The sequence below is a fragment of the Phalacrocorax aristotelis genome, chromosome 7, assembly GCF_949628215.1.
Source record: "Phalacrocorax aristotelis chromosome 7, bGulAri2.1, whole genome shotgun sequence".
In the NCBI taxonomy this organism is placed as follows: Eukaryota; Metazoa; Chordata; class Aves; order Suliformes; family Phalacrocoracidae; genus Phalacrocorax; species Phalacrocorax aristotelis.
Genome location: NC_134282.1, coordinates 49413753 through 49441277, shown reverse-complemented (window position 1 = coordinate 49441277; position 27525 = coordinate 49413753). Strand labels below are relative to the sequence as shown.

The following is a 27525-nucleotide window of genomic DNA, read 5'->3' as shown; positions in this document are numbered from 1 at the left end:
ACAGTCCCCAGAACATTTTGGCTACTACTATAAACTTATTACAATCTATTTCTCTATTGTAGAGTTTTCTTACAGTACCCATAAAAGCCAAGCACCTGATACTAGAATATCTCATTTACACAGCAATTTCCATCCCTCAGTGTATGAATTTTTACGTGTATGTCTGCGTGTGTTCCAGATAGTTTACATTTGTCATGTATGTATCCATGAAAATCAATATGCATGTTTATTAGTAATTAATGATTTTGAATAAAAGTCCAAAAATAGAATAATCATCACTTTTAATGATTAAAAAAAGAAAGAATCTGGTTTATCAACTTGAAAAGAATGAAAAGCATTTCCTTGCTGTGTTAATTAATTGCAGTTGACAAAAGTAGGATCCTTCACTCCTCCTTTCATGTTGCTAATTCTATCCCTCCCTCCCTCTCCCTCGCGCTCTCTCCCCTCAATTAAACGTATGAGAGTATCCCCTCCCCTGTTAGAAAGAAGCTTTTAGATTAATCATATTATCTTAAGGTTCCAAATCTCAATGCCTGCGTGACCTTTCTTCCGTTAGAATCCATTATCTTAAACTATCACAATAATCCTGGCTTTAGGGAGGGAGAGCGGGAAGCAGGAATCAAACCTAATAGATGGCAAATAAGATTAATCTATGATCTAAGTGCCGATTACACTTGGCCCTGCCCTTGAACACCCAGGTGTAACCTTGAAATTCACATCCGCTAAGACACTGCAATTGGATTGTGGGTCCCCGAAGGGCTGGAAGGGGCAGCTGGCCAAACTTTACCCGTTATTCCCCAGTGAGACATGAGCTGTCTCGGGCTGCAGCTCTCTTACTTGTGGAATTTGGCAGCGGCACAGCTGAGTGTTTGTTTTGGGATGTTTAGCATTTTTTCAGATAAAATAGTTATTTTCAGGTCCTTAATTTTTGTTTGTCAGAAGCAAGCAGCCAGGGAATGGGTGAACTTTTACCTGGACCTCACAAGAGGAGAAAACTCTCTTTTCAAAATCTGATAACTCTGCGGAAGAAAACAGAGATATTTTCTTTCTTTATAGGCTGACCTACAGACCCTGCCAAAAAAAATGTTCCATGTGAACTTGAGTTTGCAAGGCCCTTGTTTTCAGTCCCAAATACTCTGCATTCTGAGAAAGAACATCTGTGATAAGATGGAAATTGGCACTGGTAACTCATGTAATATGGGCGAAGCATGCTCAGAAGAGGCAGACCCAGAGATAATTTTTCATCAAAGAACTTATTAAAGCCATTATTAAAACTAGCATAAATTTCCTCCATTGCTAGCAGGACAGGGTTGATTTGGACATGGCAGCTCTTTTTTTTTTTTTCTTTTTTTTTTCCTATTTATATGTTAGGCCAGATTCTCAGCTGGGGTAAAACAGTGAGAATTTGCTGACTTGCTTGAACCTTGCTTGGGAGATGTCAACGAGAGTTGCTGTTGGTGTCCAGCTGAAGCCATCTACCCTCCATCAGCTCCATTTGGAGGCAACAACCGAACTCCAGAGCAAAGGGTCCATGTTTCTGTTTGTACCTATCCTCACACAGCAATATCCAGGCGGGACAATAATGCAAGCGATAGGATATTGGCAGGAAAGTAGACTGTAGGAAATGTCAGCCTGAAGAGCATCTGGTGGCTGGCTGACTCTAAAGCGGTCCTTTGGTAATCTCAAAATTATAGGGGAGGGGAGTAAGAAACTGAAAGAGAGAGACAATATCATGTGGATAACAGCTACCACACTGGTAGCCTTGCAGGGTCAGAAGTTGTCTGAGGGGTGAAATTGCTGCAGCTCCCAACAGTAAACCCTCCGGAGGGCTGAGAGAGTCCTGACCTGCCAGGCTCTGCCCACCTCTGGGAGTCACGTTGTAGGAGTCATCCAAAGGATGTGATTCCCTTCAGGGAACTGCCATGCACAGAGGGTTATAGTTTCACTGTCTCTTCACTTTCTTTGCCAGTTTATGAGTGTTGGCTCTCACAGGTGTTTTAAAAGCCTTGCTCAGCTCCTGTTGCCGCAGGGACAGTATATGAACAGCGTGGCAGAAAGTTTGTCACCCCTTCCCTTGCCTGGAAGCTGGCCTGGTGGGACTTGTAGATGCTATGTAGGTATGTAAATAAAATGAGATAACCTGACCCCACTTTTATTTAATTTAAAGAGAAATCAATGGGATGGGGGGAAAGTTACAAAATGGACTTGTAAGTGGACTTTGATCAAAAAGTAAATCTGCTCACGCAAGTATTGACTAGCAACATTGCTTCTCTCTCAAATCTCTTTGTGAGTACATGAATACAGTGTTAAAGGTGCCCGTGGTCCTGGAGTTGTGATATTTTAAAAGTTTTGTAGTGGCATGAAATGCTGCAGCCTTAATCTACCCAGTTCAATGATCAATAAAAATATGAATCTTATATTAGATTTCTACTAATTCTGCAAAAAGCCTATAAGGATTTTAATTTTATGGACACATCTCTTAAAGTCTCAACTCCCAGCTTCAACCTGCACTTCCCTAAACCTGGAGAAAGTGAAGAGATGGTTGCCGTCCTATGTCTAACAGTTGATCTGGGATGCAAACATCCATGAAATGACAGCTGGAATACTCTGGGACATGGGGCGCAAGGCAGAACTTGCAGCCACGTTCGAGGGTGATGATGGGGAGCCAGGAGGATGCTCAGGCAATGTGGTGACACCCAGAGCCAACCAGGATACACAAACTCTGTGCCTTCTGTCCAGAGAGGGTTAACTCGCACTTGCAGCAGGCAGCCTCATGCCATTAAGTCAGGGAGAGTAATGAAATTTCATTTAATTTGTCAGGAAGAAAGTGCTAATGTTAAAAGGCATTTAATAAAAAGGGGGAGATTCTTTGAAAGGAAGCCTTTAAGTAATTACTTCAAGTGTCTTAGGCCTACTCACCAGAATATTTACATTAGTGTCTCCCAGCGCCAAAGTGTAATTAAATTAGTGCAGCATTTACATTCCATCCTGTTTTTTTTTTTTTTTTAAGAAGTGTGATTTTATTAACAATTCTCAAAAAAAGAAAAGCAAGCCTTGATCTAATAAAATCAGGTGTTAGTATTTTTTTTAATGTTCTCACGGAGAAAACTACTGAATAAACTGGCTTGGAGAAGGTGGGGAGAGGGGGAAAAGAAAACTTAGTCTCAGTTTTGAGTTCCTGCCCTGGGACTGATGTGGAAAACTCTGGCCAACACTATACAGACTGCAAGGGTCTGCTGGTAGAGCTTGTAGCATAAGTCTGGCTGTCTTCACAAACCACCGAGGTGCATGTGTGAGAAGGAGAGAAGGAGATGGAGAGGCAGTGAAGACGGCATCAGGTGGAAGACACAAGGGATAGACCTGGGAGGGGGGCATGGACACGTACAGGGCTCAACGGGAGGGAAGAGTAAGCTGCAATATGCTCAAGAATCTGTTTTGCATACTTCGCTACCAGAAGGCTATCTTTTTTTTTTTTTAATATATATATATGTAATAGTCTTCTAGGGGAGGGCAGCTTTTCTACCTTGAACTAAAGGGAATATCTTTTCTTTTGCTTAGCTTCATTATAAAAGTGGCATTTTAAAAACAAATTTAAGAAAAGACAATAGAAATTCACTAGACATAAAGCAAATCCTCTTCCTGTGACAAAAATGGCTTAGTTTGTTACCCACAGTGACAGAACTACCAGTGCCAGTACCAGAAGACCCTAGGGCTGTATACCGACAAAGAAAAACCTATGAAATAATTTTTCTAACAAAACAAAACAAAAAACAAAACAGCTACACTAAACTAAACTAAACTATCATTTTGCAAATGTTGAAATGTTTTGGTAAAAAATGCCTAACTGCATTAAAAACTTACCTCAGGAGTTAGTTGTTCATATCACTTTGGTCAAAAGAAGAGGAATGTATTTCTGCAATAGAGTAACTAACAACTTCTGGTTGTTAAACTCAGCTGGGGTTCTATCGGGGCCACAAATTCAAGTCCCTAAAAGAAACTGAGCAAAACAGACCTTTAAATATGATACTGTTTCTTCATTACCTAGAGGGATGTTGCTTGACTGGTTTTATTTCATGTGAAACTTTGCTAGATAGAAATGTGTTTTGAGTTTTGATGAATACAAATCAACAGAAACATTTTCTAGAGTTGCATTGAAACAGCACCTGTAACTATATAAAAATGAAACCCACTATAACTGCTGTACAGCTTTCACTGGGACATAGGAGTCCCAGATTCAGATTTCTGCTGTGTCTATTTATCAGTAGGAACTTTAGCCAAGGTCTCTAGCAAAATATATACAGAAAGTAGGGTTCCTTTGCTTGTTTTCAAATAGTCCTGTATCTTGTAAATGCTCGGGGTGGATATGAGGAACAGGTTCTAATTTGCTAGGTGAAAGATCATTTTAAAAATAATTTCAGTGTGAATGTTCACCAATACAAAGAGTTTCAGTGTCCTTCACTAGCAACCACTTTTCACCATGTCTAGTTTTCCTGCAAGTGACTCTGAGACATGTTCTAGCAGGGGCAAGTCTCACTATACCGAAAAATTAGCATGCACAGTGATTAAAAGCTTTCTCCATCCTGTATTTAAAGACTCCTCTGAAAAGAAGAAAGAAAAACTCTGTGGCTGAGAAAAAGCCCTTGCTTTTGCAGCTACCTCTCTAAGCATCTACAATGGGGGTGGCTGGCATTTGGTGCTAAATCAAAGGATTTTGCAGGATAACAATAGCTGAGCTATCGGTAGGGGAAGAGCACACATGTGTAGCTCCATCCTAGATACAACGGTTTCCTCTTCCTGGGGTACAGTGGATTCAAAGACAATCTAAAAACTCAAAGATCCTAGAAAAATATCTGAGCTAGGGGAAACGGTCCAGCACGTCAATGACATGGTGACGGGCTGACACTTTCAGAAGGAAAAGAGGAAAAAACTGTAAAAGCAATGCACTTTGCTTCTTCCTGCCAGGGCTGTGATGTTATTTACAACTTGGTAAGTTCTCTTGTATGTTTATGCCTGATTCAGAGTGGCTTTTTTATTTTTTCCTGTGCTCCACAGGCTTCACACCCTTTGAAGGACGGCTGACTAAAGGTTGTGTTTTGAAGTTGCTGGTTGAGTCAGGGCAAAGACGTTGCAGTCTCCCAAAGAGACCCTGGCAGGGGCAAAGCCCAGTTGAGACAGCCTCGGTGGTGCTGCCATGGTCAAGGATGGACCTGGATGGGTTGAACTCACTGTTCACTTAGGAGTCAAGATGCTTAATAACAGCACAGTTAAGAGGAGGGAAATTAATTAAAGGTGTTGGTGCATAAATATGGCCAGAGCCATGGAGATGACTGATGCATCAGGCTTTTCATGTGTCCCATTGGGTCTTGTTTAAATTTGGTCAGTGGGTAATCACAGCATCCCACTAAACCACATCTTTATTGTTCTTACCTTAAAGGGCACCAAACCCATCCCACCTCTCACAACTAATTTTAAAAAACTTAAATATTGGCAGCACCTGTTTTATTTTATTCTGGTTTTGACTCCTATTAGGTTTTTGAGTGTGGAGCTTTATTTGTGGACCGGCAAGCAAAACATGCAGTGAAACATGCTGGGATTGCCACCACCGAGTTATGGTGTGTCTGCACTGTTCATCAGATCTGGTGCTATCAACAGCTGGAGTGTCAAAGGGTGCTGAATCTAGTGTCTATTTACATGGGGTTCAAATCGAGCACCTGGTGTTTTCAGAAGGTACGAGCATTTCACACTGCAGCCGTTTTGATCACACATTTGCAAGGGAGATGAGGTTCAGGAGAAGCAGCACTCTGTTCCTGATTAGGGCAAAAATAAATCAATCCTGTAAAGGGCTCTGTGATCTGGAGAAAATGGAACTTGCTGAATATTGAAAACTTTTGAAAAGCCACACTTTTCCTCTAGATGCCTGAGCAGGAGCTAATCTCTTTCAGAGATCTGGTCCTGTCTCTCAAAAACACATTTTTTTATGGTAGAACAGCTGTTGTTGCTTCTGTTGTGATGATCTGGGTGAAAAGTTTGGTAACAGAGAAGGAGGCTTTAAAAAAAGCAAAAGGCAAAAAACTCTAGAAAAATTCCTCCCCAAACCCACCCACTGAAAAAAACTCTTCTGCTCTGGCCTTCCAGAGACATAAAACTTCTAGTGCTTTTTAATGCAATTAAAACAAATGCTGACGTTATTTATAGCTAAATTACTGGCAAGAAAAACAACTAATGACCAAAACCCACATTTGTACCATTAAAAAGAAAAAAAAATAAAGAGAGAAAGAAAATCCTAAAGGGAATGATTTGTAAGGATGTGGTTAAACCTATTTATACCCTGGGTTCTATTTGTTTTACAGCCAGCGGTGCACGAACAACATGAAAGGTTATCTTTGACAAGGTTTTAGCTATTATTTTCTTCCAGTGAAATGGTATTTCTTGAGAAAAAAAGGTCTTCAGAACAAAATAACAATAAATCCTGATTTAGATACATAAAGCTGCCATCGATATCACATAATATCAGTGTTCTTTCTCACTCGATACAGGCGTTTTTAAGATAAATGGTAAAACTGAACTGGAAATCCATCTGGCCAGCTGCCTGATCTAATGAATAACCCCACTTTGGCTCCTGCAATGTAAGCAGAAAGAGTTCTCTCCCGGCCGCTTTCGTCTGTCATGAATCTACAAGACAGCCGACATAATATCTGGGCGACAACAGCGTGCTAACAGTGCAGTGACTTCCATTTTCTTTGCTTTCTATTGATTTTCACTTAATAACTGGCGAAATACTAAACGTCCGCCCTGAGTACCTAATAAATCCTGCCTGAGCTTTTTATTGAGGAGAATTTAATAAAAACAACCATTGCGGCTGAGGGATTTTTCTTCTGGACAGAGCATGGTGAGGGGTGGGTGGTGTGTGGGGATGGGGGGAGAGACATTTGAATTTTCTAATTTTTTTTTTAAGATTCCCCCCCCCCACCCGCTACTCTCTTGGGGACCCAGCGTCGTTTCTTCCAAAGGGACCTGGTTACTTTGCTTTGTGTTTGTTTTCTCCTTGTCCAGAAACGGCCACTACATGCATGTATTGCCATGAGACAGAGAAGAAGGGCGTTTGCAGAAGGAAGGCACTTCCGTCACGTCCATCCTACCCACCCACACTTACTTCTTCAATCTGATTTCAATTTTGTTAATTGTTATGAATGTTCCCTAATTGCCAAGCGCGGGGCCTGTCAGAATCCTACAGTAACACGCTTTTTATTGTCCCATTTTACAGCTATTTTATGTTTGACACTTGACACGCAGGCGTGAAGATCCTCTGTCGGATTGGTTGGCTACTGTAACAAAATGGCATTTTTAAGTTATACGAAGTGTTAAATCTGCATCCAGTTAGAAACAAAACAAAACAAAACCCTGTGGTTTATAAGTTGACAATTAATCCTAATTGTTAGCTTGGGAAAAAAATAAGCTGGAAAAACAAAAATAAAAGGCCAAACCCCTTCTTTCTCCATCTGTCCAGCAAGCGCGCGTGTTTGTATATGTTGATACATACATTACATACAGTTTTCTTTACTGAAGGTGAATCGGGAGAGGCTGGGACACCGTTCCTAAGCACAACGTATTATTTTCTTCCGCATAACCCCCCGGAACGGCTCTCTTTCTTTGCCAATAAACTCAACAGAGTTCCTATTATACAAAGCTGCTCTTTTAAAGCATTTGACAGTTTTTATTTTAATTGACACAGAGGCAGTTTCAAAGTCATTGGGTTTAATGAACAATCATCTTAGCATTTGCCTGCTCAAATCCTCTTATTCCCAGCAGTTCACAGTAAAGTTTATTCTAACGGTTGAAATTAAAAAAGGAGAGAGAGGCAAGTAGAATTGTTGAGGAGCTTATATAAAAATCTGCGAATCTCAAGTTTTGTGCAGTGCTGTTATGAAAACTACTCAGCCGTGCAAAGCAATAAGAGGTTTAATTACTCATTGGTAGTCCCTCTGCTGCTCCTGATGTGGTGTGTGGTGTTGCGGAGGCCTGGGAGAGATAATTGAGGCATATGGGTGGAGTACAGCGCTGTTGTGGCAGCTCATCTATTTTTTTTCTCTTATTTTCATGTGTGCTACCATCTCATTTCTCCTGAGGGGCAGAAGGCTCAACAGTTCAGCGTGGAGAAGTATCCAGTAGACAAGCCTGATTTGAAACATCTAAGGACCTTGCAAGGAAAAAGGATATCTCCTGGTGGTCTGGCAAATCCACCCTGACTCCATCCAGCGGCTGCAAGAGGCAGCATGAGAATGAAACCTCTGAACCTCTGATAAAGATCTGTTTTCAGGTTTGGTTTAATCTATCCAATCTAGGCATTACTGGGCTCATGTGGCCAAGGATTTAATGGCTCATAATAGGCATAACACTAGTGACAGCTTCGGCCTTTCCCTTCTGCAGGGTATTATGGGATAAAAAGGACACGATTACTGAACCTGAACAAAACCTGGACCCTTAAAACCATGTGGAGGGAAACCTGGAATTCTTTAATATATTTAGTGTCCATTTTAAAGCGGACTAATTAATGAATCACCTTCACGGCATAACTTCATGTGGCAACTCCATGAGAATAAGAAAGTATTAAACGTTTCTTCTCTGGTTTATTAATATATGTTAATGACATTCAGCAGCTGGAAGTAAAATCGACGTTCCAGCAGGGTGTGATCGAATTGTTCTCCATAGCTGACCAGCCAGTAATTTGTGTACTACCTGTCGTTAGAGCTTGGAAACCTCGTTCCTAAACTAAAATCTTTTTACAGTTTTTACCAAATGGATAAAACAAGAAGAAATCTTACCACTATCTAAATGGAGTAATAGAGTGACAGGACATATTTGCATTCTGAATAGATTAGCTGGTCTTTTAAATATTTATTTGTGTCTATTTTCAAAGTCCCCGATCCTCTGAAATTTTCCAAACACTTCTGATTTGACAGACTGGGAAATCTGTCTGCAGCTCCAATTATACTTGAAGAGATACATATAAATGATTTGACAAGTTAAAAATTAACAGCAAGTTCTATACCTAGCAAGATTTTGTAAGCAGAAGTTCATAATTCATGATACTTCACTCTAAAGTTCATGTAAATTCTGTATGTGTGGGATCCTTTAATTGGTAAGCATAAAGGTGTATTGCTATTCACCTAATGTATTCTATTGCTCAACAAAAGGTTGTTGTAGTGAGCTGTGATTGTGACAAATGATTTACTATTAAGAACATTCTGTAATTATTGTTCAGTGGTACCACAGACCGATACATCATTAACATGATAGACGACCTTTTATATCAGCAAAAATAACTAAATTAATAAAAATGGCTTCATTCCAAACGCTGTCAGAAAGCCAATACTCGAAACAACCAAGTATCAGTGATACCTGAAAAGACCAGAGTTATATTTTTGTTAAGCAAATCTTATTGTTTGTGTAATAACATTGACATGTGCTGCAGAATAGAGGGCTGGATTTTCAGCTGCTGTGAATCGATGATTTAATTAATTCTATTTATGTAGAGACACACCACTCCACATCTGTCAAGGCTATGATATCTAGGATTTTATTGTACTGCTAAAAGCAAGACTGTAAATGAAACATCAGAAAACTTTTTTTTTTCTCTTCAAGACTTCTGGGCACTGATGCAAGTGTGCTCTGACTCGCTGGTTCTTCGGATTCTGTTCCCAATTACATCCACACAGATCCAGAATGACTCTCCTACATGAAATACTTCCTCCAAATTTATATCTCCATCATTTGAGTTTGGAGAGGCCAGAATCCCATCCTTTAACAATTAAAGTCAGGATTTTAGAAAACTACCTGAAGAATAGGTTATTTTTTTTTTCTACCAAAGAGCCTAAGCTCAATATAATGAAGTTGTTGTTATCCACTATGCTGTATTCACTTTTTAAGTTTTTTTCAAATACTCAACAAAACAGTGCAGTTTCTGATGATCAATAGTAAGCCACTGGTTCTGGAGGCAGTGTTGCTTTGCAGAATACAGACAACTTGGGCGTGATGCCATTTGCTGTCCCCATTAAAATTCCTATCAATTGCAGATAATTTTTATGAAGAAGATAACTATCTTTTGGGAAGCGGTGTGAGTCCCCCAGGCTATCTCCTTGAGCCCACTAAAGAGCCAGCAGGGAGTAACAAATACAGGTACTACTGCTTGGGGAAGGGTTGCTGACAGTGGCTACAGAGTACTCATCAATTTCTTTCACGTCTTCATGTCTAACATCTCCCATTCTTTCCCTACCCTTTAGTATGGGACAGCCCCCATATTAGAAAGGTAGGAGGAAAACCCATGTTAAGACTGATGCTGGAGCAATCCCCGCACAAAGCCATAGCCACAGCTGAATGTAGCATTCTGGCCTATTCCTCTATCATTTATTTAAAAACAAAACAAAACAAAACAAAACAAAACAAAAAACCAAAAAAACAAACCCCAGGAAAAAAAAGAGGTGTGTTGAACTCAGTTGGACACTTGTCAAATGCTCAGTGTCATATCTCTCATTTTTCCTCTGTTCCTGTTCAAGTGTAAGTTCCCCCATCAGGGACTGTTTGTGTACAGGTGTTCCGCTTCTGGCTTTCTCAGTTGTCCGTGTAAACATTACAAGGGTAAACATGGCAAACAAGTGTTAAGTGGCTGAATCACAAAATGTCGCATGATACCTGACTTGGTTTCCTTCACCGTAATAAATTCTCAGGGTGTTTTTCCAGTGACTCATGCTGAAAGAACAGCAAAAAAACAATTAATGTACAGGTTATTGTCTTCTAATAGGCAAAGAACAAGATTTTGGGACTTCACTCCTTCAGCAGCTGTGTTACTAACTCACTGTGTAACCTTCAGCAAATCCCTTTATTGCATCTCTGTAAAATATTGGTAATGAATTTACGTTTTGTAAAGTGCTGGGAGATCCACAGATGAAAAGCACTATATAAGCTAAGTGTTATTAATGTGATTCACTCAGTGAAATGAAATCTCTGTTGAGAAAAATACTGTTCTGTAAAATTTATATTTAAAGTTACATATTTTACAGCACCAAGAGAATGAAGGTTGTGTCACTGTTTCCAACATATAAACTATATTTAGCAATTTATTCCTTGGCTTCTCTCTAAGTAAAAGAAAACAGCTTGATGTTTAAAAATAACATTTTGTAGGCTTGACGTTCATAATTTGGACTGGAATATTTTTTAAACAATTATTTTAAAAGAATGAAAAAATCTCTTTCTGCTCCTGTAGAATAAATTTTGTATGAAATACAAAATAATGAAATAATGTATGAAAGATAGCCATTTATCTTGAATAGATATTTCCATTTCATACGCACATTGATATAGAAAAACGTTTCCGATGTCAGCCATTTCTGTATTTTCTTTTGACGCATAGCTTGCCTTTCACTGTTGCACCCTGTGAAACAGTGGAGCAGCGTTTGAATACTGGACAGTTCGGTTGTGTAGCAAAACCTCTCTGTTTTTACTGCTGAGGTGGGCTAAGTCGCAAAAGGTTATACAAACCACATAAATGTAGGGAACTATATTTGACTCTTAAAAACCTTTTGATTTTATTAACTGATATTACCTATAACATCTTCAAGGAAATTGGCTTAAACAGCTGAATTTTAACCCAATTTTTTTTTTTTTTTAAAGAAAGAGAGCATTCTTTCCTGATCTTCTCCCATAATTCATTTTCAAACATCATTTTGTATAAAAAGCTTTTGGTTCACAGTGACTTCTGCCAGGAATACAACCCAGCTTTTTTCTCTTGAATCAATTAATCAAATATCACTATTACTGGAGTCTAGGGAAGGAAGAAAAACCTTTTACAGAACTTTACCAGAGGATGTAACTAGTCAAGAAGAGATGAATCTGGATTCCATCTTAGATGAAATGTTGATATGATTCTGATAAAAACCAAAAAGTCTGTCTGAGGACTGTGCACAAGACTCTTCCCATTTGTTTCCTTGGCTCCCACTTGTCATCACCATACCAAGAGACACTAGAGTTGGACTCAAAAGTACCCTCTTATAAGGAGGTCAAACTAAATGGAAACCTTTTTCTAGTTCTGGCATCTGAATTGCAACTCTAAGCTCCTGCCACCTGACATTTTTTTTTTAAGTTTCCTCCATTAGATATAAGTTATTATCTGTAGAAATCTGTTTGACCCACTATCATATTCCAATACTCTTTGAGGAGCTTGAAGAAGCACTGAAGCACTTACTCAGCTATTTTCTTCACTTACACATGACTCTGGTCCTGATGGATACAATGCCCTAACTTACTGTGAATGTCTAACCACTAGACATTAGGTTCACAAAAAACCTGAAGACTATAGTTAACCTGGAAAAAAAAAAAGCCCTGAACTGGAAATAGAACCTACAGCAAATGCAAATGTAAACCCAACTTATCGAGGAGGTGAAGCAATGTTTTGTAAAGAAAACCACAAAACAGCCCCTGGAGCCGTGGTCCTGTTTATAGCAGAGAGTGAAGGTGCTACCATGAACTTCACAGAGAGGTCTGTAGCTGCTTTTATGTCCAATATAATATAATACCAGGAAATTAAGCAGGTATCAGACTATTTCTAATCCCCAGTAATCACAAGGAAAGGCAACTCATGTTGCCTGTGCATTCCCTTGGAATGCTACATGGAGAAATTAAGTAAATCTCATGAATGATTTTTGGTTTTTGAACAGGTCCTTGTTTTCCAGACTTTAGACTCAAAGAGATATTCTTTGTCCAGTTCTTCTAGATCAAGGCTAGACGCCTTCCTAGCAGTCAGCAGTGACTCTTTGAAATTGTTTTCAAAGCCAAATGTTGGCTGGAACTATTTTGGGCCTTGCCTTTGCTACCTTGGCCCTATCTGAAAGGAAGAAGTTTGCCCTTGAAAGAGAGTTAAACTGCTATGATTCACCGACTTGGAAGAATTGCAGGATGCTGACTGCCTGAAGTGGTGCCTCCCACTGGACCAGTGCAAGTTTCCTTCCTTCTTGTCTGACCAAGCCATTAAGAAGTTAGTCAATTCCCTGAAGGTTACTTCCAAGGAATATCCAAAAAGGAAATACCCAGCCCTGGAAAGGTAATTTACCTAGACAGGATTTGAAATGCAAGGTTCTCAGCTGAGGGAGAAAGTCCTATATCCCATCTGGCTGTGGGAATACAACTTCACAAGCTTTTCATCCCTTGAGCTAACAACTGCAGATGTTCCACTGGGACGTGTCCTATAAAATCCAAAGTACTTGGAGACCCATCAATTATTGCATCCGGCCTGTTTGAGCAAGAAATGTGGCATATCAGTGTTCTCAGAGAAACAGGGATCAGCATCCTCAATTTGAGAACGGTTTGAATCCTCATCTGTGTATGATGTCCCCTGAACAAAGGCTATTTTTGACTTGGTGGAGGCACAAGTGGGAGGAAATGCCAGCTATCTGTCTTTAGGGACTCACTGTAATTTGTTTCCTTTGTTCTTAAGGAGCAGATCCCCAGCTGGTGTGAAATGGCATTTCAGAAGAGCTACTGTTGTAAGAAACCAGTCCTAATGCCTGCTACACCGGTGGAGCCTACCGCTAAGAAACCAGTCTCCAGGCCAAGGAATATTGTACTCTACCCAAACACAGTGATGTTATTTGAAATCAAAGGAGCTGGTAGGCTGAGGAAAGCTTGCAAAATATTTACTTTTTAGGGGAGAAATACACTTTGCAGGACATCTAGCTAGTCAAAATGTTTATCAGAGATTTTAATTTTTATTCTATGTTTTCAAAGTCCAGTTCACTCCTGAGAAAAACTCACTGGAAAGGAACTTGTAAGGGACTGGAGCAAATGCATGGAAATGGGTAAAAGTGACTTGGGAGCTCTGGAGAAGCTTCTTGGAAGCAGGAGCATCCCCACCCCTGTGCTTCTTGGCCTCCTGGTCATTTTTGAGAAAAAAATAATGGCTGTAAGAAGATGCAGCACCAGGAGTAACAGGCTGGTCTGAACACCAACCCCTTATGCAAATGAGAAAAACTTTTAGTAGAAAACAGATGAACACAGTTTTAATCCTTAATCAAGTTGGCCTTGTCCTGTAGGAAGACTGCATTTTAAAATATACCTCTTCACACCACTTCTCTCCTTCCCCACCTTCTCTGCACTCAACAGTCCAGACAAAAATGCTGAAGGTGTCTTCATTAAAAAAAGCAACAACGACAAACAAACAAAAAACACCCAGTGTCTCTAGAATATCGGTATATCGAAAAACCCTGACAACTGTGTGAACATATTTTCAACACCTGTTCAGTACTTAGCCAGATGCCTCTTTATTTCAAGGTTTGTGAATACTTACCTGTTTGTTTGATATATTGGGTTTAGAACGTGCAAAAAGATGTAGCAAGAGAAATTTGTGAAAGTTCCTTATCATAATCATTCTTTTGAATCCTGAAAGTGAAACTTTGTGGATCAGATAGACAATTTTCTTCCTTTTCGTTCTTATTTGTGTGCCTTCCTCCATCTCTGTCCCTCAGTTTCCCATCCTATAAAAAGTGTTTCTTGTTGGACTTTGAACTTTACTGTGAACTTCTGATGCAGAGTGGTGCTTTACACTGTACTACAACATCCAAGTAAAGAACTGCCCTTCTCCATGATGGCCAAGCTGGACAGTAACTACAGTGAGGATGTGGCTGCTTGGGTGGGGAGAAAGGACAGCTGCTTCTTTGGACTGGCCACTGAAAAGTCATCCTTTACACCATTCTCATGATTCACGGCTATTTGCCACAGAAAGGTTTAAAAGGACTGTTCCTTCCTTGGGTGTGACTCTGACATGGATACATAAATGCATCAGAATTTTTTTAAGCCTGAAACACACTTTTCTCAGAACTTTAATTTTTGATGTTAAAGATATAGCTGTCTCTCACAGCGCAACAGGCCTCAGACTTTCACAGCTCCAAGACATAGATGTCTGATTACTTAAGCTCTATTTGAAATTAAATTCCAGCCTCAGGGGCATTTTGATAATAAATTCATTTAGGGAAGAAGTTTCTTTCACAGACACAAACATCCTCTACAGCCATGCTCCATGCCAGTACATCCACAGAGAAAACTTTAGGGTACTTTCCCCGCATTTCTCCTTCCTGTATTCTTTTCTATGGTTTGACTACCTGATTCACTACTTCTTTTGGCAGGTACTACCCTCCTGCACTTGACTCAGCTTTATTGCACTTCCAAGTTTTCCTCAAGCTAAGCACGTCCACATCACTACTTAAATCTGCCTTTGAGGATGCCACCAGCCCACCAACACATCTGAGCTTCCTTTCCCCTCTTAATCCTACCTTGTACTCATAGCAGAGTCACCTCGGTGACTGCTTGTTGCTTCTCCTCAGACTCCCTCTTATTTTGGGGACGTAGAGAGAGGAATTAACAGTCAGGCTGGAAGTGGGGCTCACAGAGTGCGTGCTGGCTGAATCCACATGCTCAGAGGTCATCAGCCAAGCAAGCTCCGGGCATGCTGATCACCCAGGGATGGGAACCAGGAGAGAGAGGGAGATCTTGTGGGCAAGTGGTGGAGTTGTGCTGAGCCCTGGCCCCAAGGTGATACTTGGTATGTGTGGAAGGAGAGGGAATTTCCCAAGCAATAGTGGTTTTGCTTCCTTGCAGAGAGGAAGGTAAATAGAATTTTAAAAATGAGGCTGAAAGAAGTGAATAGCTTTCTGCTGGCTTTGGTTTCCCCCAGGAATCATTTCTGATCTGGTATTTTTGTCTCTAACAAATTTAGACCATATTTTCCTGTTGCTGTATTTCAGCCTTCATTTGATACCAGACTACAGTGGCTTATAACAGTGATCAAAATGAATGTTGAATTCCCAAGGACTTTACTGAGGTTGCTGTATCCAACAGTTAGAAAAGCACTTTGAAAAGGGGACTAAGGATTATTATTCCCATTTTATGGATATGCTGTCATATTATTGCAGACATCAAGACGAAGGATTGTCTTGCACGCATTTCTTGTCCATAGGAAACCAAGGAGGGGGGTGGAAGTCTCAAGATAAAGAATATTCCAGCAAATTTGCAGACAGCTTCCAGCAAAAAGATAAGCACTTCATCTTCTGTGGTTTGCCTCACCTTGATTTCTACTGTTTTTTTCTCACACTAACCCCGGTTAGGAAGAGGGAAAAGAGAGAACATTGATGTAGGACTTGGAGGAGTTTTGCTCGTAGCCAAATTCTGCTATCAACCACTTCTTGGGAAATCTTGCTTACAGGGACTGGATTTTAGGACTGCATTTGCATTCAATGATAATGATTTTCTTTTAGTCCAGCTGGGATAACTGCAAAGATAGTGCCCAGCTGCAACTCTGTTGAAGGGAGAGTGCAAAATAGATTACACTTCTAAGATGAGTGGAGCAGTGGGAAGGCAAAATGCTCAAGAAAAATCCACACTGTTAGAGCCATAACAAGGACTCTGATTATGCAGGTTAAAATAACTCCTTAGCTGTGCCTTGTATCCATTACTATTATCACTTCCAAGTGGGGCATTTATTTTTTTTAAAAAACAGGTAAAATAAATAATAAATAAAAAAATAGCCTGGATCTTTAGATAGAATTGAATGTTCTGTGACTTTAAATGAAAGCTCCACTGTTGTTGGGCAAATAAATTTAAACCACTTAACATGGCAGAGAAGGTCAGGCAAGCTTATTATAGTGATCATAGCGTTACAGCTATTGCGATTGACCGCTGCTCTTTGGAATCACCAATAATCAGAGGCCGCAAGCTGTGTTTGCAGAGAAAGGTCATTATTCATTTTTTTCGAAGCATTAATATCTTTTGTTTGTTTGGCTCAACATGAAACAGGAATCGATAGAGGTAATTCACAGAGCAATTAGCCCCTCATCTGTCAAACGGTGTCTGGGTGTATTTAACAAAAAGACCTTTGGAAAGGTTTAAAAAAGAGGAAAGTGCCTGTACAATCAACAATTTATATTTTCTACATGACACATTGTGTATGTATCTGTGAAGAGAAGGGACCTTGGGACTAAAAAAATATACATAAAACAGGCTGTAAATCTGTACTCAGACTTTGAAAACCCACAGTGAGACAAACTGTTAACTGACTTGGAAAAGATTTCCATGCTGTTCTTAGTGAAGATAAAAATTTTCTACCTGAGGCTCAGGGAAAAAGTTAGACAGCTGTTCAAAAACTTGTCAGATTAATTACATGAAAGGCAATGGGGCAGCATAAAACATTAAGAGGGCAGAGACAGAGGCAAAAGGTTCCTTGCAGCCCTGCTCCTACAGTTTAGGGTACTGTGAGTCCCTTTCTCTCCCCAGAGGTTTTTCTTTATGGGGACACTTAGGAGAGTTAAGGTAAATTGAGAAAAATTGCAGAAATCAGAACATAAGTTATTACTCTGTTACACTTACGAAATCTTTATATAAGCACTGGTGAACTCTCAAATTGGAGAGACTAAACTGGGAGGATAAAGCCACAGTAGATCAAGGGCACTTTATTTCTGAATAAGTGTCTACCAAGGGATTTAATATATATTAAGAGTTGGCTGTATAGTGCCTGTGTTTGGAGGTAGACTGGCAAAGAGCATATGGACTGTTAAAAAAGGGTGTATTTTAGACATATCATAAAAGGTTTGGAGGTCGTCCCAGAAGTTCAGATGCTTATTCCAGATAAAATTTGGCTATCTATCTCAGCTGCTTAAGAATAAGACTCTGAACTTTATTAGATGAGTAACTGTAGGTTAAGCTTTCCTCATTTTTTGTCTTAATGCTGAAATTCTATACCATGTTAGAAAGCTTAGAGTTCATGAAAATTAAGACATCTTCCAAAGTCCAGTACTTTGAGTTCCAGTTAAAGCAAATTTTAAAAGTCCCGCTGGAAAGCTTTCTGTACTTTCATGTACTTAGGGACTTGAAAATTAATCTATTTATTTATTTATTTATGCATTTTCAGGACTTGGAAGTTGCTGTGGAGCCCACCCATTGACAACGCTGGGATTTTTGCTGAACTGGAGCCTGTAGAAGCTTGGGTCTTTGGTACTGTAGACCTAGGCCGATGTTCATTATAGTCACTCAATTCACTTAATAGGTTTCTATCAGTAGGCTCCACATCAGGGTCTTCAGATGTGGACAGAAGGTGTGTTAAGTCCTGCTCGCTAACTATGTCATGTTCTCAGGATGTTCTTTAGAGCCTCAACCCTACATCATTGTCAAAGGCACCAAAGGCACGTGATGAAAAAGCAAGATAAAACGGTTCTTGAGCACTGTTGGTCCTTTAAAGTTGCTTCTAGATTCTAGCCATCTTCCTAGATCTAAGACTGACTCTTTTCCCATCAAGTTTTCTGTGGTTTTGTTTTGGGCATTTTTTTAAACTTGCTTTTTACTTCATGGGTGGTCATTTTAATTTGAAGTAAAATGGGGAGATTTTCTTTGTGACCTCAAAAAGCTCAATAGCGATTAGCAAAACTTTTATCATATATTATGAAATGAACATGAAACATTTAAATGTTTATGTTCTAGAAAAAAATGTGGTATTTCAATCTGAAGAAAATTCAGAGTAATATACAGCAGTCAGCTTTTTGTTTGTAAGACTTTAGTTTCTTTACCTTCAAAATGCAAAATATATAGTGAATGAAATAATATCATAAATGAATTTAATTCTCCTATCTCAATCAATTTCCTGATAGGCTGATCTCCATGTCACATCTCTAGTACTGTAGCATTAGTTCACAACTGCTTTGGTAGTTTCTCTGTTTCTTTGTTTTCTTTTCCTTTTAGATATCGCTACAAGCTCCCAATGCCAAATCTGTGCTTCTGCTGAGAACAGATACAGGAAAAACTTTCCCTTGCTGCATACACACTTTTAAATCAGAGGCATCCAAAACACTATAGGTTAAACAAAGAATTTTTAGCCGGCATTTCACTAATTCTTAACATTTTTTATTTACAGAGCTGTGCAGATGGTTTAAGAAACTCCATAAAAACCAGATTTCAGATTCTAGTCTGAGGGCAATCAGTGGTCTGTGAGATTACAACAGGTGGTCTTCAAAGTCCTATTATCTTTGTGGTCAAAGTTCTATTATCTTTTTGGTGTTTTTTTCAATTAAAAATTTGATTAACTATGCTTGGTGGTTCATGATGAATTTGGAGTGCTGACAATGCTCTGTTTGCCCCCAAAGTGTGAGAACCAGTGCTCTAGAGGAGGATTATATTCCTTTCTCTTTTGATAATGGTGAGTTAAATTCTTGCAGGCTCCTCTGTGAATTTTCTCTGATTTTATGAATCTATTCTTAGATTTAGCTAGATGGATAGGCTGCTGGGGACTGTGCTACTCTGTTATTGTCACTGAGGTAGGATAGTCCGTCAGCGAAACACCTCTTAAATATCAGGCCTGGCTACCATCCAGAGAAAACCAAGACATGCTATTGAACAACACTTAGGACCAAATCTTTCTTCCTCCTCTGCCACCACTAAGCAAATTCGTTAAAGGTCTTGGCCTGTATTTAAAATAACATGAGCTTAAAGAACTTGCTAGTGTTTCATCTTAGAAGACATTAAGTGTTAGAGGAAAGGCCAAAAAAAATGTTGGCAGGCTCCTCATCCAAGAAGTTCAAAGATGGTGTTGATACCTAAATGTCCAATCTATCCTTACACATCTGTTTGCCAGGCAACTTGTCTAAGGAGTTGGGCAGGGTTTTCAAAGGAGAAAATGGCAGTGAGATGCCTGACTACCATTTGTGCCTTTGAAAAATCTACCTTCTTGTCTACAGTGACGTTTCCCTGAAAATTTACCATCAGCGGTAAGAATAAATGGTTTTGACAGTCACTCAACAACTGCAAGCAATTAGAACCATCTAGATCTGTACTGACTCTACATGCCACAGCATTTAAAATACCGGCAGTCAGTTTGTTAGCACTCCCACTGGTGAGCACAATCTCTGTCTGTATCTGTGAAACATTTCCAGGTAAGTCAGTTATGAATAATTGCTGTTCCAAACAAAGTTAAGAAAAGAGGGGGAGACCTTTGTGTCTTGCACAATAAGGGGAAAACATTGCACAGAAAGTCGGCAAAAGCCAAAGAACTTCAAGAAAAAAAAAAAACAAAGCTTATTTAGTGGATTTACAGTAGTACTTTTACACATTACAGCAAGTCACAACTGGAAATGAATGAGTTTAAGGCATGCTGTCATTCAAAAAAGGAACAAAGCACTAATTGCTGTTTGGCATCACGTTTTTGTTTATATTTATGACTCCCTTTCTTAAAAGCCTAGCTTCCTATTCATGTGCAGGTTTCCTTAAACAGTTTTAAACTAAACAATTAAACTTTCATTCATGGATATAATATAATAGGAAGGAATTCTTTTGCCACATTGTTTTATCCTTTTGATGAAGAAAATATTTCAAGTTAGCTTTACAAATCTTTTAGGAAAATAAAATCCTGTAGGACAGCAGCTCTCAAGAATCACCCCCACTATGTCCCTACATGGTAGAAGGCAGCCGTTCCTTTTTGTGGCAACTTTGGCAGCTGCATTTTCTTAGCTGAGAACAACATTTCTTGGAAATAAGAGAAGGGATATTTATCTCTGTTTTGCAGAGGCCCAGGGTACACCTGTTCTTTACCTCAAGGACCTATCCAAGGGTAACTTCAAGACTTACTTGGTTTTCCAGACTGTTGGCAAATCTTCAAGATTAGCCTCAAGAAGAGTCAAGGGTATCCTCCAGAGGGTATGTCCCCTGTCATACCAAACAAGCACAGCAGCTGGGTGTCAGTTTTCAGCCATGTGCTGGACCATGGAACATTGTGATCTTACAAGTGCTTTCTGCAATGACTCATAAAATATCCGAAGTTTAAGAAATGTGTATGCTCTGTCTTTGAGGACAGTAAATTTTGAAGGAAGGAGCAGAAAAAGCGGAGAGATGGTAAAGGAGTTTGGCCCAGATGACACAAAAAACCCGGAGCTGAGGCAGAAAGTGAACCAAATTCCAAGGCAGGGACAATTACTACACTCCTCTTAGAAGTCCTGTAAATAAAGCGTGTGTTGAAGCTGAACTATTTCCACAAATAATTTAGGTTTTGAAATAGCATATTTTACTGAAAAGTTTCCAGTTAGCTGTGTTGTTAACATCAGGCCAAGTCCTGAAATCCTTTATTCAGGTGAAAAGAGCAATAAAATGTGGAATAGCTTCTTTAGTGAACCCAGTAGGCGTCAGATGGAGAGCTGTACCTGGAACAAACCTCAGGCCTGGATCAGGAGAAGGCCACACTTGCTTTCTACCGAAGCCATATCACCCACTTCTGTCCTGCCATTAGTGTGGAAATATTTAAACAGATCGCTTTCAGAGCCTCCACAGTGCTTTATGGAAGTCAGGCCTACTATTTATCCAGATGCAATTTGGATCTGGATGTTGCTGAGTTTTTGAGGGGTTTGGGCCAGTCAAACCCGTGCAATAGAGAAGGTTTTTTCAGAAAGAGTCCTGTAAATGTATTTGGACCGGATTTTCAAAAGCACCTACGTGAACTACACTTTTTCGGAGAATTTTGAGTGCCCTTATAAAGCCCGTCCTTGAATATCTGGATTTGAGAAAACATTCATGATGACATGAAGGTTAAAGTGGTTGTAATAATAACTGCAGCATCAAGGCCTCTCCAGTCTTCTTTTCCTTTGATTGAATTGCAAGCACATTCCCTCGAGCCAGGATAGGATGCAGTGAGCCTGGGTTTCAGTTTTACTATCTCCTGCTGAACGCAAGGATAGCATGTTTTGTTTTGGTATGGGTTTTGGTTTTGCTTTTTTTGAAGTAAAGACCAGCTAGGAGAAAACTGCTAATTCACCTACAGTTAGCAGGCTTGTGTTTGAGAATCTGTCACTCTGCTGTCACACTCTTGTTTATATTATTAACTACTCATATCTCACAGATAGTCCCTGTTTATGTTGTTTCTGTTAATAAGTGTTCCCAGGTAACCTCATGGGGTCTAGCGCTCAATTTTTACTCAAGAACGGCCTAAATGTCACATTTGTGAGGACGACTGGATTTTCAGATCCTATTTCCAAAATTTTCATGAAACATTTTTCTGGCACCATCTCAGCTTCTGTCAGGCTATTGGTTTTATGTGGACTTGTTTATGACTGCTGGAACCTTCATAGAGATATCTTCTGACACTCCTCCATGTACACACAGTCTCACTAGCTTCCTCAAGCCTGCTCCCTCTCCTGCAGAAATATCATATCTACTTTGATACTCGATCCATGTGCTCCCAGTAGGAATCTTATGACTAATTGTTCTTTTATATCATTGCCAAACACCTCAAAGTGAAAACACACTTTGAGTGGGAAAGAAAACCTAGTTATAAGTTAAATGAAAGCAAAATTAGGGACCTGTTAATAAAATTAGATTTTCTTGACACTTTTAGTCAATGCAAAAATAATTGTGGGAATATAAAAGGTTTTTTATGGTCAATTATTCTTGTCTTAGTAAGTATCTATAATCATAACCGCCTCTGAATAGGTAATAATCCTCAGTAGGGAGAAGAGAAACTTCCCTGCAGGACCATAAGGAAGGTAAAATGTTATCACATGCATGCATAAAATATATTAATATTGAGATGGTGCCAGTGCTAAGGTCAGATGGTTAGACATCTTTTCTTCCCTGGAAAATATACTATTCCATCTTATTGGACTACTGACATCCAACTGATCTGCATTATTGCTCTTTGGCAAGTGTATGTGCACCTAAATATTTCAGATAATAGGTATTACAGTATTAGGTAAAAGCTTCCTTGAAATCTCAAGGAATATCAAAAAAGTATAAATTGTAGAAGAGGGAAGATGAATATGACACTGGAAAGCTTTGAAAGAGACATCATTTTGCATTTAGAAAGAGAACTGAAAAAGTTAAGGCAAAAAGAAGGGAAAAATGCTACCCCCTCATTTTTTCATCAAAAGCCCTTAAAGGCATACAAATGACCTCTTAGCAGAAATGAGTTTCTCTTGGGTTTCAGATGCTGTTTATTATCTGGGAAAGAGATGAGGAGGAAAAGGCAACAGAAAAGTCTGACAGATTATGCTTATTTGAAAGTAAAATGCTTCCCATCAACAGCGCAGTGAGAAAGTACTGTGTGTGTCAGCTGGATGTTGACATGTTCATGTTCTTCATAAGGTCCTTCACCGAGCGAGGAGTATGAAGAACTTTTCTGGGGAAAATCCTCCTAGAATCTGAATTGAGTGACATCACTATCCCACACATCATGCCTGGGAAATCCAGATTACTCCTGGTAATGAAAGGGGAAAGGGAAGCGTGTTCTGTAAATAGGGAGCTTGAACCCAGATTCTCTGGCTGCCACCCAGATGTCTCTCAGTACAAATGGGCTCATCTGATCTCTCCAGTCAATTTTATTCTGGAAAGTAGCCAGCGGGCCTAGTTCATGACCCAGTGATGTCATTATAATTCATTTTCACTCACCACCAAGCCTTCTGAACTTTCCATTTTACAATGGGTCTTTTTAATAAAGAAGGCAGTCATGAATAGAATTCATAAGCACTCCTAATGATTTATAATCTTTTTTTTTTTATCTTTAAAATGGACAATCCTGCCTTCTCTGTCAAAACTGCTTAGGGAGGTTTATTTCTTCTGTCATAAAACACAGTATAGATTTTATAGGTAAAACGAATGCTATTGCCACCTATTCAAAAAGGGGAGCTCTTGTGAATATAAAAAGTCTTCCTCTGGTTCAGCAGAATAAAGTTGCGGCAATAAAGATGTAGTTACTGTATCGATGGATCTCTGGTTATGGCAAATGTGTGGAGGCTTTCACTGGAATGACTGGAGCACTTCCCCATCACCATCAGTGAGGTATTGCAGCTCACACGGCACGGTACGAGTGCGCCGGAGGAGACCTGAAGAGCTGCGGCATGTATAACCTGCAGCCTGTACCTGCACAAACAAGACATTGCTGAACTTGGCTCCAGCGCCCTTCTGAAGTCTTGCCTCATTGAACTTGTTTAACCCCTCCCAGCTAAAATAAACTTTCCTGAGATTACTTCACTTATCCTCGGCATGGATCTTTTCACCCCTGGGTTGTAGGAGCTGAGTGGATGATCAATGCATTTGCAGCCTGCACTGTAATTTAACTTGCTGTGTCTGACAGGAGATGTGGAATTGCTAAAGAGAAGCTTTACTTGTAATCTTCTTATCATCTTATCCTGGAGTGTTTGTGAAGGGGGAGGCCTTTCCAGCAGAGGCTCGGATTTGAGGGTTAATGCTGAGAAAGAGAAATTGCCCTATAGTGCATCTGACTCAGTGACCTGATAAAACATGCTCTGGACAGCTCATGAACTCTAGCCTCTAACTACACACTGCACTCAGGCTTTCCTGCACTAACATCACTTGCCTTCCTTTCATAAGCTCATTAAGAAAAGTCACTGGCTGTAAATATGATGGTGGAAAAAAAAAAAGGAAATCTTTTCTCCCTTCCTCTCTTTCTTTCTCTCTTTCATTTCTGATGCTATTTCAGATCTTCCTGGCTGAACAATAATTAGCACAAGTCTTGTGTGATTAATGGAAATGAGATGAATGGCTCAGCAGTACTAAGAATTGGAAGGAGGCAAGGACCAGTGGCACAGGGGGAAAAGGTGCAGGAAGTCAGGAACTAAGAGATCCTGGGAAGAGGACCTGAGTTAGGAAATGGAAGGAATGGAAATAGGGACTAAAGAGAATAAAAGGAGTGAAAAGAGGAGCAGGAATTGAAAGGAACTTGGAGGAAATGAAAGGGAAGAAATACTCATTGGAAACTGAAAAATGGGAGGAAATTCAGGCATCTGGGTAAGACTAAAGATTGCTGGCTTCTAACTGGAACTGTGCAATGGATTTGTTGCACGCCCTTAGCTAAATGGCTTCTTTGGGGAGTAAGCAAAAGGGAGGGAATGATTCTGCCAAGCTCCCATTACCATCCGTGGAAACCTTGCTATTTCTTTTACTAAGAGGTGGATCAAACTCTAGGAGAAGGGACATAACAGGAACCAATAGGAGAAAATGCAGAGACAGCTAGTTAAAGTAGAAAGGGATGTAGAAGTGGGATTTTAGGATTAATCAAGAAGCTAATGGGGAGCGGTGACAAGCCATGAAAACCAGTTTTTGTAACATAACATCCTGCAGACATAAGTGAAATATCTTAAAGCTTTCACAAGCAGTCATACTGTAAAGTTGATAATCCTACAGAAGCGCATGGAATTAATTAAAACTCCTTTAAAGGGCTATTAAGGGGAATTCCAACTTCTTTACTGTCTGAGTGCTGTTTCACACAGTTGTTATTGATTAGACTTGAGTTGTAAAGTGGTTTGTAAGAATTAGGGAAGGGCAAATGGTTTAGAAATAGACACTGTGGGTGTTCAGACTGGAGCAGACCAAATTCAAATAGTTATGGCTACTGTATTATTAGATACTCCTCTCATTTGAGTAGAAAAGAGGAAAAAACCTCCCTTGGGTGAACCTCAGAGAAGTTTTCCAATAAGTCTTTTCCCACATCTGAGAATTTTTTGGTAGGAGGAGGTAGTCAGATCCCAAGTCTGGAAAGCTTTGCTGGCTGTGAGCTACATGCAATGTATGTGGCCCATCAAACCATAGGTGCCTGTGATAGGAAATGTACTCCTAGGTGAGTCTGCTTCTGATCCTAGTCTTAGTCTAGTTTTATTAGTACCAGATTTGATGTAGACTTTACTCACAGTCCTCAATGTGATGAACTCTTCAAGAATGTGTTGTTAGCTCTAAGGGGGTGGGGCGTGATGGGGGGTGGGTTGGGGGGTGGGTGGGATATCAAAATCCAAGATAAATGTGTAGCTGCTTCTACTTGAATGTTGATATAAAATAGATTAAAAAAAACCAAAACAAAATAAAATAGTAGTAAGCGTGAGACTTTTGAAGTATACTGCTCCCAACTTGCCTTGTACAGATCTAGCCATTCTCTTCCCCATGCTTTTAGGCTTCAGGCTGAGCTGCTGAAATGCCTTCTATAAGTCCAAAGAAACTGGTTGTGAATAACGTGTCATCAGTTAAATCAACTCTCCTTTGCCAACATAAATAAAGTAGACTTTAGTACTAGATACTTGTTTTCCCTCTTTTCTACACGAGGAACGTGATTGTGCAAGGGGCACTTTGGACCAAGTCCGACTTACAGCCACTAAAGACAACTTTCATGCATAATAATAAAATTAATGGATTAATTAGGTCGTTTAGCTGATTTAGTAGTTTGCTCATCTGCTCCCTTATTAGAAAGCTGTTCCAAGAACTTTCTTCTCATTTCCATCCTAAGGGTGCACAAGGTCAGTCTACAGGATTTTGTTATTAGGTCAACATTACCTCTCTGGTTATAGAACTTTTGTGCTCATATCAGTTTCTTCCTGGTACATTTATAGAGTGAATATACCCCTTCTCAGGTAGCATTTTTTGCAAAACAAAACAAGGCATACCCACTTTGTTTCCTTGGAAGACTGTCCCTCCAGCAAGATTTGAAGTAAATAGAAAGAGATGTTCCTACACAACATCTTAAGTCCCTTACAATGAGTGGAAATGTGCATTCTTGAGGAAGCAGCCAGTCTGCTTTCCAGTCTCAGAAAATATAGAACAGATACACAGGTGGTCTTATGGGGAGAGGTTTTGTGTCCAAGCTTGGGTTGAGGCCAGCACTGAACTTTGTCTTTAACTCTGGTACAGAGACTTATACACAAATATAAAATCTAAGGCAGAGGAATGGAAGAGTTGACCTGCTTATGACTTCGGGGAAAAAGAAAACCGGGAGTAGTGGGAAATACTGCGATCTGTCAGTCTGATTACCAGCCCACACTTCTCTATGCGTTTCAGCCATCACTATCAGCTGCAATCCGTCTTGTATCATGACCCTAACCTTGTTATCTTTCAAGGTCTTTAGTCCTGGGGTACTCAGAGAACTTTTCTCTTTCTGGCTTCCCATGACAAGAGCTGTTCTTTTCTTCCCCCTCATCCATCATATTTCACAGAAGATCCTTAAATATGTCTAGAGTTTGCAAAGCTACCAGTTTTTTGCTTTACAAGTATTTATGTTGCAAACAAAAAAACCTGATGCTAAAATCTCACCATTCCTGTTGGTGAAAACTGAAATAATTGCTCAGTAGAAGAAACTGTGAATTTTCACAGTTTTATTCTGGGATGGAATTTTGGCCATTTTTGCAGTGTATGTGTTTTTAATGTGTGTGCCTGAATTCAGAAGGCCTGGAGGAAAACACACCTCTTATTTAGCAGAAAGTAATGAAAAAGATTTGGACAACCTGACCAAAACCATTTTAATTTTCATAAGTCTGATTATTTTGACCTTTGCTGCCAGGTGGTGAAAAGCATGAAACTGGAAGACGTGGCTTTACAGACTCTGGGTATTGGCGCCATTAGTGACCGATCACGGTCCTTGACATCACCACCAGCAGAGCTCTCTCTTTGTCAAATAAGATCATAGCTACCTACTCCCTCGTAACAGTTATCTATTACTAACTGCACTGCTCTTGGCAA

The 27525-nt window shown here is 39.7% G+C and overlaps 1 long non-coding RNA gene across 1 annotated transcript in view; it reads left to right on the top strand.

The window, feature by feature from the left end:
* LOC142060433 (uncharacterized) overlaps window positions 1–27525 on the top strand; it is a 170441-nt gene that overhangs the window by 110764 nt on the left and 32152 nt on the right. The window contains exon 3 of the long non-coding RNA XR_012661729.1: window positions 8133–8317. This is a non-coding gene — a long non-coding RNA (uncharacterized LOC142060433). The remainder of the gene's footprint in view (window positions 1–8132; window positions 8318–27525) is intronic.